Raw genomic sequence first — 12,195 nt, 5'->3', positions numbered from 1 at the left:
GGCGAAGAAACTGCAGGCTGCTTCTACACAGAGGAGTTGCAGAAAAGCCCAGAACCAGATGAGTTTCTCTTGGAGAGAGTCATAAGACGTCAGGGAAATAGAGCACAAGTCAAATGGCTTGGTTTTCCTGCATCATAAAACTGTTGGATTATGCTAACGATTTGCTATATAATGGGAACGCATAGTCCTCAACCAGGGCAGTAGCATATCATGCATGCGACGTGACACATTAGAGGAGGTGTTGGTATTCTAGACAAATGGCCAGTGGAATTAGACATTTCGGGGTATAACTACTGTGGGCCTTGAACAAAGCTTCAGAAACGCTTGGCATGAGGTGATAAGGGGTTAATCTGCACGACGAAGCGTGTGTGGAACATGACAATGCATATGCTGCAAATAAAGATGTCTCAAGTTGTCACATTGCAGATGGGATTTTAGCTGATAAGGCTATGGAGATACGGAGAAGAAAGGATATTGGTATAGGTGAGCGCATCGCAGCATTTGCAGTTGATAAAAACATGCGTGGAAAAATTAAGATGGGTTTAGGAGTGATGAATTTCAAGCTAGTTATGGATGCTGCGCATTGTGGACTAAGCAAGAAGAAGGAGAAGGGCGGGAAGCAGAGTTGTTTGAAGAACTGTACCCTGACAGCGATGTATGCAGCTAAAAACGCACTGAAGCAGCAAGGTAGTGGGAAGAAGAAGAGGAGGATCGGTTAAAGCACCTCGAGTTCTACCAACACCTAAGACATTTGTGGTTTTCTTCCATTTCTCATCCCAGCCCCTCCGCACTTTCGGCGGTAGGGTCCCTCGTTGGTAGTGCTGCAGCTGTTGCTCGAACGCGCAAAACTCCCAAGCGCAGTTAGAAGAGCCAAGAAGACATAACAACATGATGAATGCCGCAGACATCGGAAAAGGACTATACTTGAAAAAATACATGAAAGGCCTTGCGTTATTCATAGATAAAAAAAGGACCATTGGAGGTCCTACCAGATCGACCACTCACAAATATTGATCTTCTTAAGTTTGTTAGAAAACAAATCAACATTCCAAGATTTCGAGGTGTGTTTATGCGGGACAGATTACCGAAGACAATGTGGAAAACTGATGAATGTCGTATTGTGAATTTAGATGTTGCTGGAGGCTCCAGCACCTATTGGGTTCCAATGGTTCAAATGGCTCTAAGCACTATGGGACTTAACATCTGAGGTCATCAGTCCTCTAGACATAGAACTACTTAAACCTAACTAACCCAAGGACATCACACACACCGATGCCTGAGGCAGGATTCGAACCTACGACTGTAGCAGCACCGTGGTTCCAGGCAGAAGCGCCTAGAACCACTCGGCTACAGCGGCCGGCACCTACTGGGTGTCATATGTTATGAGAAATGCTGATACCGACTACTATTTCGACTCATTTAGGGACCTGCAACCGCCAGAAGAATTACAACGATACTTCAAAATGTTCAAATGTGTGTGAAATCTTATGGGACCTAACTGCTAAGATCATCAGTCCCTAAGCTTACACACTACCTAATCTAAATTATCCTAAAGACAAACACACAAACCCATGCCCGAGGGAGGACTCGAACCTCCGCCGGGATCAGCTGCACAGTCCATGACTGCAAATGATACTTCCCTCACAGAAGACGTTTGTTCAACAATATTTGGTGCTACCAGGACTTTAATACACACATCTGCGGACATCTATGCATCATGTTTCTTTTGACGTTTATAAAGAATAAGAAGCAGACTATATAAGGAGGAACTTTAAACATTCCTTCATCCGTTGAGGTTCAGATGCAATGTCGTAAACTTTGACGTTAAAAGAACAATCATCTGTATTACGAGCAAATTACTTCCCGCCAATTGATTTGAATATTGGTGAATGGAGTATTGCATTGATTGGACTGGAGTCTACAACAGAGTCTCGAATATCACAGAGACTAACAAACTGCATCTGGATATTAATGGTGAAAATGACATTGTGGAAATTGAACCATGTGCATTCGATATCGATGATTTAAACTATCTCTTAAAACGATCTGGAAAAGGTGTTCAGCTACATGCAAACATCAATACCCTCAAATCTGAAGTAAGGACTGTAAATGCAATGATCCCTTGGACATGGGTGTTTGTGTTGTACTTAGCGTAAGTTAGTTTAAGTACTGTGTAAGTCTAGGGACCGATTACCTCAACTGTTTGGTCCCATAGGAATTCACACACTTTTGAACATTTTTTTTGGGTTTCACAAAAGGACAAACTTTGAAGAAGGATCCTAGTAAATTTTACAAGTCAGATCAGACTGTGGACATACTGTCCGTCAGCGCAATCCGAGTCGAGTGTAACATTACAACGCATTCCTATCTCAACAACAGTCTGATTCATACTATTTAAGGATTCTTCCACTCAGTTGCAACGGAATGTAAGATTGTTGAGACTCCTGCCAATGAAATATACCTTCCAGTGACAGCCTTGACATTGTGGACCAAAATAATCAATCTTTTGACTTTCGTGGTGAGGAAATCATTGTACGTTTACATCTAAGGCAGGATGGGTATACAGTATAAAACCACTGTACGCAATCCACAGTACGTCACTTCGCTACCGAACGGCAAAGTGATAACACGTGTGAACTATGAGTATCTTAAATCAATTGGCTTGAAACCTCGCAATGACGTCCTCACTCAATATAAGCAGTCCAGTAAAGTATGATGGGAGAGTTATACCTCAGGAATATTTCTCATATAATCCTTATGCTTCAACCACATTTAACTAGAACGGACAGATAATAACTCAAACATTCAAGGAGCTCAAGAGCAGAATGTGATCACAATCAGCAAGATAATATGGAAAATTCCACACATTAGTGTATCAGACAAGGAGCGTTTGAAGCTTTTGAAACTCCTGAATTCCGGTACATTTCTATCACTGACATTTCGCTTGTGGGATGTTTTCGAGTATCCACTGTTATCGACTGCGAGCACACAAACATGGGCTATTAAAACCTCTTCAAAGCTAGAGACACCTAGATTCATCACACTTGCGTTTCAGACTGATAGAAGAGGGAATATAGCAAATGATTCCACCATGTTCGACAACTGCAAGTTAACTAATGCTAAAGACTTCCTGAATTCAGAATTATACCCATATGACAAATTACACCTGCAGTGGAATGCAAATGTATGAGTCTAGCACATGACATGTATGCAAGGTTTCATGCTTCTAGCTGTGAGTATGCTGAAGAAGAAGAAGGAGAGTGTCTACTCAGTCCACGGAAGTTCAAGGAGCTATTACCGATCATTGTAATCGACTGCTTGAAACGGAATGAGATAATTAAGTCTGAACCTACAGATGTGCGATCTGAATTTGAATCTTCGACAAATTTCCCAGAACACACTGCTGCATATGCTCTAGTTCTACATTATTGTGTGATCAACTACTGCCCACTCACCAGTGTTGCGCAATGAGCTGTATAGATGAACAGATGCTGCGCCATGCCTAGAGCATTCCACAATGGCATCTCAAGGTGTGAACATAATTGCAGATGCTCAGGGTTTCTATGATCGTGAGCGTAGACCATATTTAAAGATGTTCCATTCGTAGCATACATAGAAGATGTAGGAATAATAGAGACATTCTCAGCAAACATTGCATCACCGAGGTCTTTCCAATGTGTGACGTGTGATAAGCCACAGAAGAGTCAAAGTGGTTATCACACATGTACCATGGGATTCACTATGAGGATCCTGGCATACCCTATAAAGGTATGGTGATCTCACTTCAATTATTCAGCCTCACGGCTTACTACTACTCAAGACCTGGAATTCTACGGGTGTCCTTCTTTCCATCGACTCAAAAAGAAGAAGAAGATGTGTGAAAATAGTGTTGCTGTGTCTGCTTATGAAAATGTAAAATTACTTTTAAGTTGGATGAGAAATAAATGAATTTTTACCTCATAACCTCTGTGTTCTTTTTTTTTTCAACCTGATTCCCGCTTACACAGCGCAGTTTTAACTGCATGCTACTTCTGTGGTTTTATTCAAGCACAGAAAACATAATTTTAGAATGTCTGCTATATATCATTGGAAGTGGACGCGGTCACTTGCCTCCTGTTCCCATAAACCAATCTGTACTGCATGATACGAGTGATTCCCTGCTACCATTCTATATATTTCGTTATCTTCCAACTTAAACTTTACCTCCTTAATAGTACTCATATTCAGCAAAAGTAATGTCATTTGTGACCTGCACAGCCTTTATATACATACACATGAATAATGCCACACGGGACAGGTTTCTTGTAAATAAACACAACAAAGACATATGGTGACGAATTTTTTTCTTCGTTTATTCAGTTCACACAAATACAAAAAAATTCTTTAGGTACAATGTAGTTTTGACTTACAATACAATATTCTTGAGGTATAAATTGACTACTGCTCCAATGCAGAAAAACTTTTAACTTAAATGCTACAACAGTAACACTGGTAGCAAAGATTTTTAATAAATCTACGCTAAAAACGAATGCGGAGATACTTTCTTTACAACTAAATTCCACAGCCCCAGTAGTATAGCTTTTATAATAATTCTCATGGACTGCGCTCGCCTGGAATTAATTTCAACAGTCCCAATAGCAAAGGTTTTCAAGAACAATTCTGATGGACTGTGAGCTATATAGGTATATATACATGCACTTCAAAACTAGCATGGCTAGCGGCAGGTGAAAAACTTAAAAGCTATTCGATTTACAAGACACACATGGTGCGTAGATGTATATATTTACAAGCTACAAATACGTTGTGTATGAGCAAATAAATAAAGATATATGTATTTTTTTCTGTATATGATTTCTAACATATTTTTTTGTTTTTGCTTTTTTTATTTCTTTTTATCCTTTTTTTGCACACATGCTCTATTTGGATCTATATTCACACTTACATAGTTTACAAAAATATTTATACAACACACACACACACACCTCCAAATTACTTATTGTTGTTGTTATGGTCTTCAGTCCTGAGACTGGTTTGATGCAGCTCTCCATGCTACTCTATCCTGTGCAAGCTTCTTCATCTCCCAGTACCTACAGCAACCTACATCCTTCTGAATCTGCTTAGTGTATTGATCTCTTGGTCTCCCTCTACGATTTTTACCCTCCACGCTGCCCTCCAATGCTAAATTTGTGATCCCTTGATGCCTCAAAACATGTCCTACCAATCGATCCCTTCTTCTAGTCAAGTTGTGCCACAAACTTCTCTTCTCCCTAATCCTATTCAATACCTCCTCATTAGTTGCGTGATCTACCCACCTTATCTTCAGCATTCTTCTGTAGCACCACATTTCGAAAGCTTCTATTCTCTTCCTGTCCAAACTGGTTATCGTCCATGTTTCACTTCCATACATGGCTACACTCCATACAAATACTTTCAGAAACGACTTCCTGACACTTAAATCTATACTCGATGTTAACAAATTTCTCTTCTTCAGAAACGATTTCCTTGCCATTGCCAGTCTACATTTTATATCCTCTCTACTTCGACCATCATCAGTTATTTTACTCCCTAAATAGCAAAACTCCTTTACTACTTTAAGAGTCTCATTTCCTAATCTAATCCCCTCAGCATCACCCGATTTAATTTGACTACATTCCATTATCCTCGTTTTGCTTTTGTTGATGTTCATCTTATATCCTCCTTTCAAGACACTGTACATTCCGTTCAACTGCTCTTCCAAGTCCTTTGCTGTCTCTGACAGAATTACAATGTCATCGGCGAACCTCAAAGTTTTTATTTCTTCTCCATGGATTTTAATACCTACTCCGAATTTTTCTTTTGTTTCCTTTACTGCTTGCTCAATATACAGATTGAATAACATCGGGGAGAGGTTACAACCCTGTCTCACTCCTTTCCCAACCACTGCTTCCCTTTCATGTCCCTCGACTCTTTTATAACTGCCATCTGGTTTGTGTACAAATTGTAAATAGCCTTTCGCTCCCTGTATTTTACCCCTGCCACCTTCAGAATTTGAAAGAGAGTATTCCAGTTAACGTTGTCGAAAGCTTTCTCTAAGTATATAAATGCTAGAAACGTAGGTTTGCCTTTTCTTAATCTTCCAGTCGTAAGGTTAGTATTGCCTCACGTGTTCCAACATTTCTACGGAATCCAAACTGATCTTCCCCGAGGTCCGCTTCTACCAGTTTTTCCATTCGTCTGTAAAGAATTCGCGTTAGTATTTTGCAGCTGTGACTTATTAAACTGATAGTTCGGTAATCTTCACATCTGTCAACACCTGCTTTCTTTGGGATTGAAATTATTATATTCTTCTTGAAGTCTGTGGGTATTTCGCCTGTCTCATACATCTTGCTCACCAGATGGTAGAGTTTTGTCATGACTGGCTCTCCCAAGGCCATCAGTAGTTCTAATGGAATGTTGTCTACTCCCGGGGCCTTGTTTCGACTCAGGTCTTTCAATGCTCTGTCAAACTCTTCACGCAGTATCTTATCTCCCATTTCATCTTCATCTACATCCTCTTCCATTTCCATAATATTGTCCTCAAGTACATCGCCCTTGCATAAACCCTCTATATACTCCTTCCACCTTTCTGCCTTCCCTTCTTTGCATAAAACTGGGTTGCCATCTGAGCGCTTGATATTCATACAAGTGGTTCTCTTCTCTCCAAAGGTCCCTTTAATTTTCCTGTAGGCAGTATCTATCTAACCCCTAGTGAGACAAGCCTCTACATCCTTACATTTGTCCTCTAGCCATCCCTGCTTAGCCATTTTGCACTTCCTGTCGATCTCATTTTAGAGACGTTTGTATTCCTTTTTGCCTGCTTCATTTACTGCATTTTTATATTTTCTCCTTTCATCAATTAAATTCAATATTTCTTCTGTTACCCAAGGATTTCTATTAGCCCTCGTCTTTTTACCTACTTGATCCTCTGCTGCCTTCACTACTTCATCCCTCAGAGCTACCCATTCTTCTTCTACTGTATTTCTTTCCCCCATTCCTGTCAATTGTTCCCTTATGCTTTCCCTGAAACTCTGTACAACCTCTGGTTCTTTCAGTTTATCCAGGTCCCATCTCCTTAAATTCCCGCCTTTTTGCGGTTTCTTCAGTTTCAATCTGCAGTTCATAACCAATATATTGTGGTCAGAATCCACATCTGCCCCTGGAAATGTCTTACAATTTAAAACCTGGTTCCTAAATCTCTGTCTTACCATTATGTAATCTATCTGATACCTTTTAGTATCTCCAGGATTCTTCCAGGTATACAACCTTCTTTCATGATTCTTGAACCTAGTGTTAGCTATGATTAAGTTGTGCTCTGTGCAAAATACTACAAGGCGGCTTCCTCTTTCATTTCTTCCCCCCAATCCATATTCACCTACTATGTTTCCTTCTCTCCCTTTTCCTACTGACGAATTCCAGTCACCCATGACTATTAAATTTTCGTCTCCCTTCACTACCTGAATAACTTCTTTTATCTCGTCATACATTTCATCAATTTCTTCATCATCTGCAGAGCTAGTTGGCATATAAACTTGTACTACTGTAGTAGGCATGGGCTTTGTGTCTATCTTGGCCACAATAATGCGTTCACTATGCTGTTTGTAGTAGCTAACCCGCACTTCTATTTTTTTATTCGTTATTAAACCTACTCCTGCATTACTCCTATTTGATTTTGTATTTATAACCCTGTAATCACCTGACCAAAAGTCTTGTTCCTCCTGCCACCGAACTTCACTAATTTCCACTATATCTAACTTTAACCTATCCATTTCCCTTTTTAAATTTTGTAACCTACCTGCCCGATTAAGGGATCTGACATTCCACGCTCCGATCCGTAGAATGCCAGTTTTCTTTCTCCTGATAACGACGCCCTCTTGAGTAGTCCCCGCTCGGAGATCCGAATGGGGGACTATTTTACCTCCGGAATATTTTACCCAAGAGGACGCCATCATCATTTAATCATACAGTAAAGCTGCATTACTTACACTGTGATAAAAGTGTCATACTGCTAGTCTGCAGACACTCCCTGTTTCTCTCTCTCTCCCTGTCTCATTCTCTCTCCCTATGAATCAGGGTCCCCCACCCCTTCTCTCGCTACAAGCCAGTAGTGTGAGTATGGGTGAGTTTCAGCCCCGTCATCACAGATGACCCTTTTATCGTCATGAGGCGACAGGTCGATTTTAGACTGCAGCACAGTGTACACCTCGAGCTCTCTCTATACAGTACTGGTCTGCCGTACCATGTGCGGTGGCTGCGGTGCAGCATCGTGAACACTGCCATACACGCACTGCAAACAGTCTTCCATAGGGGGAGTTCTCGATGCCATACGACTCACACCCCTAGCCCATCTCTGCGTGGCTCCTTCAAAAGTGCGACACACATACCTATTTGAGCGTAGACCTACAAACTCCACAATTGGCAATCTATTCGCTTCGTCCTTCATAGGACCGATAACCTTCTAGTTCTGTGAAATAATACCATAAGGATTATCGTCCACGTATGAGGACCTATCGAATTCATTACTGTGGTACCTCATTACTTCATATGGATCACAGTTCTTCACCCAGTAGATGAAGCTATCTGTGTCCATATAAAATAATTTAGGATCTGCAAAAGGAGTTTTTGCAAACTCATAACGAAAGCGGTACATGTAAAGTTTGGATAGGTCTAGTATGCACATCCCCACATAAATAGGTTTCATAAACTCTACTGCAGTCTTTTCCATCTCCACAGCAAAAAAGTTCTTATTGAATATGGTGACCTGCTTAAAATTCGGTTTGGCAATGCAATTTCTTACGCCATAACGCCCATCCCATTCGGTTCTAATCAAAATTTCACGTCGTTCCCTCAAATTCTCCATTGTTTTATCGAAAATTGAATTACTCATTAATTTTTTAAAATCTTACTCAATGTCACATGTCGTGGAAGCTCTCTGTCTCGTATTCAAATCAATATACTCATAAGAAGTGGGAATGCTTTGAAGGAGATAGCCCAGGTGATTCTAACCAGCTCCATACCCAAGCTGAGGTACTGCTGGAGACTACGATAATGAATAATGTATCTCCAATTATCCCCAGCGTTGTCATCAGTTTTGGCATGGAGCCACCTCGTGAAACTAGTTGCTCTGGACACAGTGGCAAATTGCCCTGCGCATCATGCACACTGCCTCCACCACATACCCTACATCAGAATCAGCTGCCATACCCCCCTGATTTTTCCACCTACTCCCTTGAATTCGTTTTCAGGCACCCATCGAAACTCACCATCGGCAGAGATTGCTGCATGGCATAAGTTATTTACATCGAGGTACATTATGTAACTCGAACCAAGGGATGCGTTCAACCTGTCACCTATATGTGGTTTATATGCCTTCTCGTGCCTATGGACACACTGGCAAAGCCCCCACAGATCACTCGCCCAAAGAAAGGAAGCATAGATCAATAATTCAATGCTGCACTTCATTTTCTTGAGCACTGCATCCCAAGACAACCCAGTATCTGTGTAATAAAAGATGGGATCCAGAGAAAATGTGGCCATGCATAGAATTCGGAACTTCTCTAAAACATCAGTAAGGAAGCGCACGTCAGTGTCCATGTAAAGCCGTGCTTACTCTCCTAAAGTGGAGATGATGGATTCCTGCCAGACGTTCATGGCATGTTCATACTCTGCATCCATTATGGCAGCGCCTGCAATGTTGCTGGAGAATGCAGTGATGTCGGGTAGCCTGGTTTCTTTGAGTTTCGCCATACTATCCACATACTCACATGGGAAAATCCCCTTACAAGTTGAAGCTTTTTCTCGTCGGGAAATGCAGCTCGAGTGATATGGATATCCTACTGAGGCAGAGTTTCAACGAGTTTCTTGAGTGGCACCTGCTTAAAACATAGTGTATCAAGGAAGCGGAGTGTAATTCTTGGCGTTATTCGTTCGGAGAATGAAATGTATTTCTCGAAGCTCTCAGGTGGAACACTGACCTGATTGTTCTCCAAGTCGAAATCAGGCAAGTGCTCAACTAGAAAGTATCATACCCGCTTAAATTATGAAAGAAAACGGGTATTTGCCTTGGTAGGTGGTACTTCAAATTGCACGCATTGTGAGCTGCCTCACGAACTTCCCCGTAAGATGCCAGTGGTTCCTAAGAGGAGTTCCCGCTTTTCTGTCTAACGGAAACCCACAGATAGGACAGTCAACGGCGTTATTATACAGATCTTCATTCTCCTTCGATTTGGTCATGGGAACGTAATCGCTGTAAAGCTTATAAACCTTCTGTGAAAGTTTTTCGAGTTCAGTGAGCAGCCAAACCGCAGGATTATCCCCGACATAAGATTTGTAGCGGTCAAGACTGGAAACATAGGTTGATACAATTTGATACACTGCCACATATGGCACATGTTTTTCTGTAAAGGTACTGTGCGAGGCTGTAGGGTCACTTTCACAGCAGGTCACAGAAGCGAGATGGCATTCAAAGTCGGCGTATACTACAAACGGGCATCACTCCAGGTAGTGAGCATTCTTAAATCAATAGATAATGAACGATAGGGAGAAAATCTAATGTCCAAACGCTGGATTCTGTGGAAGTTAAATTCGCACAATTTTTTATGACAAATTCTTAGTTCCACAGACGAGATGACTTTTCTTTCTCAGGTTGCTATAGAACAACTTGAGTACAGTGATCGATAAATTAAGATATCCAAACGAACTGGACTTCATGAAATGAAGCACTGCTGGTCGATGAACATCTGTGTTTCGGGTCCCTACATAATTATCATTGTGGATGTTGTAAGTTTGACAGCTGAGTAGGAAAATTGTACAGCAAAACATTTGGCGCTATGGGTAATGAAATGATGGGCTTGTGATCACATGTCTGCATTCTTGAACATAGGTCGAATTAATATTTGTCAGCGCCGATGATGAGATGAAAATTGTTTATCATAGTGCTCGAACTATACCAATAAGATATGAATGCTTGTAATCTCTACTAAAGGAATCCAAAAATCCTTCAATACCATTCTTTTCTAGAGTGAAAATGCCATAACTTCAAGCAAGGGTAACAAAGGAGGCAGTGTGGATGAGATATGGACCGGAAAAATTAAGGTTCCAGTCCTAAATCCAAAGACTGACTTCTACATATTAACATATTAATTAAGGGGCAAGGTGACCATTGTGCCGTGAAAGTTGGTTGATTCATTTTGGGGAGGAGACCAAACAGCGAGGTCATTGTTCCCATCGTATTAGGAAAGAATCGGAAAGGAAATCGACAGTGTCCTTTCAGAGGAAAATCCCGGCACTTGCATGAAGCGATTTAGGTAAATCATGGAAAACATATATCAGAATGATTGGACGCGGGTTTGAACCATCGTCCTCCCGAATACGAGCCCAGTGTGCTAACCACTGCGCCTCCTCGCTCGGTTGCCGTGTAAGGACGTGTTTAGAACAAAAATTTATTCGTATTAAGATCAGTCGAATTTGTACAGTAGCACCTTACAACTGATGTGTAACTGCAAATGAACTGTAAACTATTTCTGCCCTTAACCTCTCGAACCTTTCCTCCACCTATCAACCAAGGATCTTGCCGCTGATGGGGAGGCTTGCATTCCTCAGCTATACAGATAGCCGTACCGCAGTTGCAACCACAACAGAGGGACATCTGTTGAGAGCTGGAAAGACGTGTAGTTTTTGAAGAGGGGAAGCGGCCTTTTCAATAGTTTCATGGAAGCAGTCTGGACGACTGACTGATCTGGCCTTGAAATATCAACCAAACCGCCTTGCTGTTCTGATACTGCAAATAGCTGAAAACAAGGGGAAAATCAGGCTGTAATTTTTCCCGAGAGCATGCCGCTCTACTGTATGATTAAACGATGATGACATCGCCTTGGGTAAAACATTCTGGAGCTGAGGTAGATCCCCATTGCGATCTTCGGGTGGGGACTAATCAGGAGGATGTCGTCATCAGGAGAAACTAAACCAGATTTCTACTTAAGGCAGCGGGGAATATTAGATTCTTTAATCGCGCAGGTAGGAATGGAAACTTTAAAACGGAAAGAGATTGGATGAATTTAGATATAATGGAAATTAGTGCAGACCAAAGGCAGGATGAACGTGACTTCTGGTCAAGTAAATACAGAGTTATAAATAGAAAATCAAATAGCGGTAATGCTGGAGGAGGCTCCATAATAAATA

Source organism: Schistocerca serialis, chromosome 7, assembly GCF_023864345.2.
Source record: "Schistocerca serialis cubense isolate TAMUIC-IGC-003099 chromosome 7, iqSchSeri2.2, whole genome shotgun sequence".
NCBI lineage: Eukaryota > Metazoa > Arthropoda > Insecta > Orthoptera > Acrididae > Schistocerca > Schistocerca serialis.
This window is presented reverse-complemented; position numbering follows the sequence as displayed.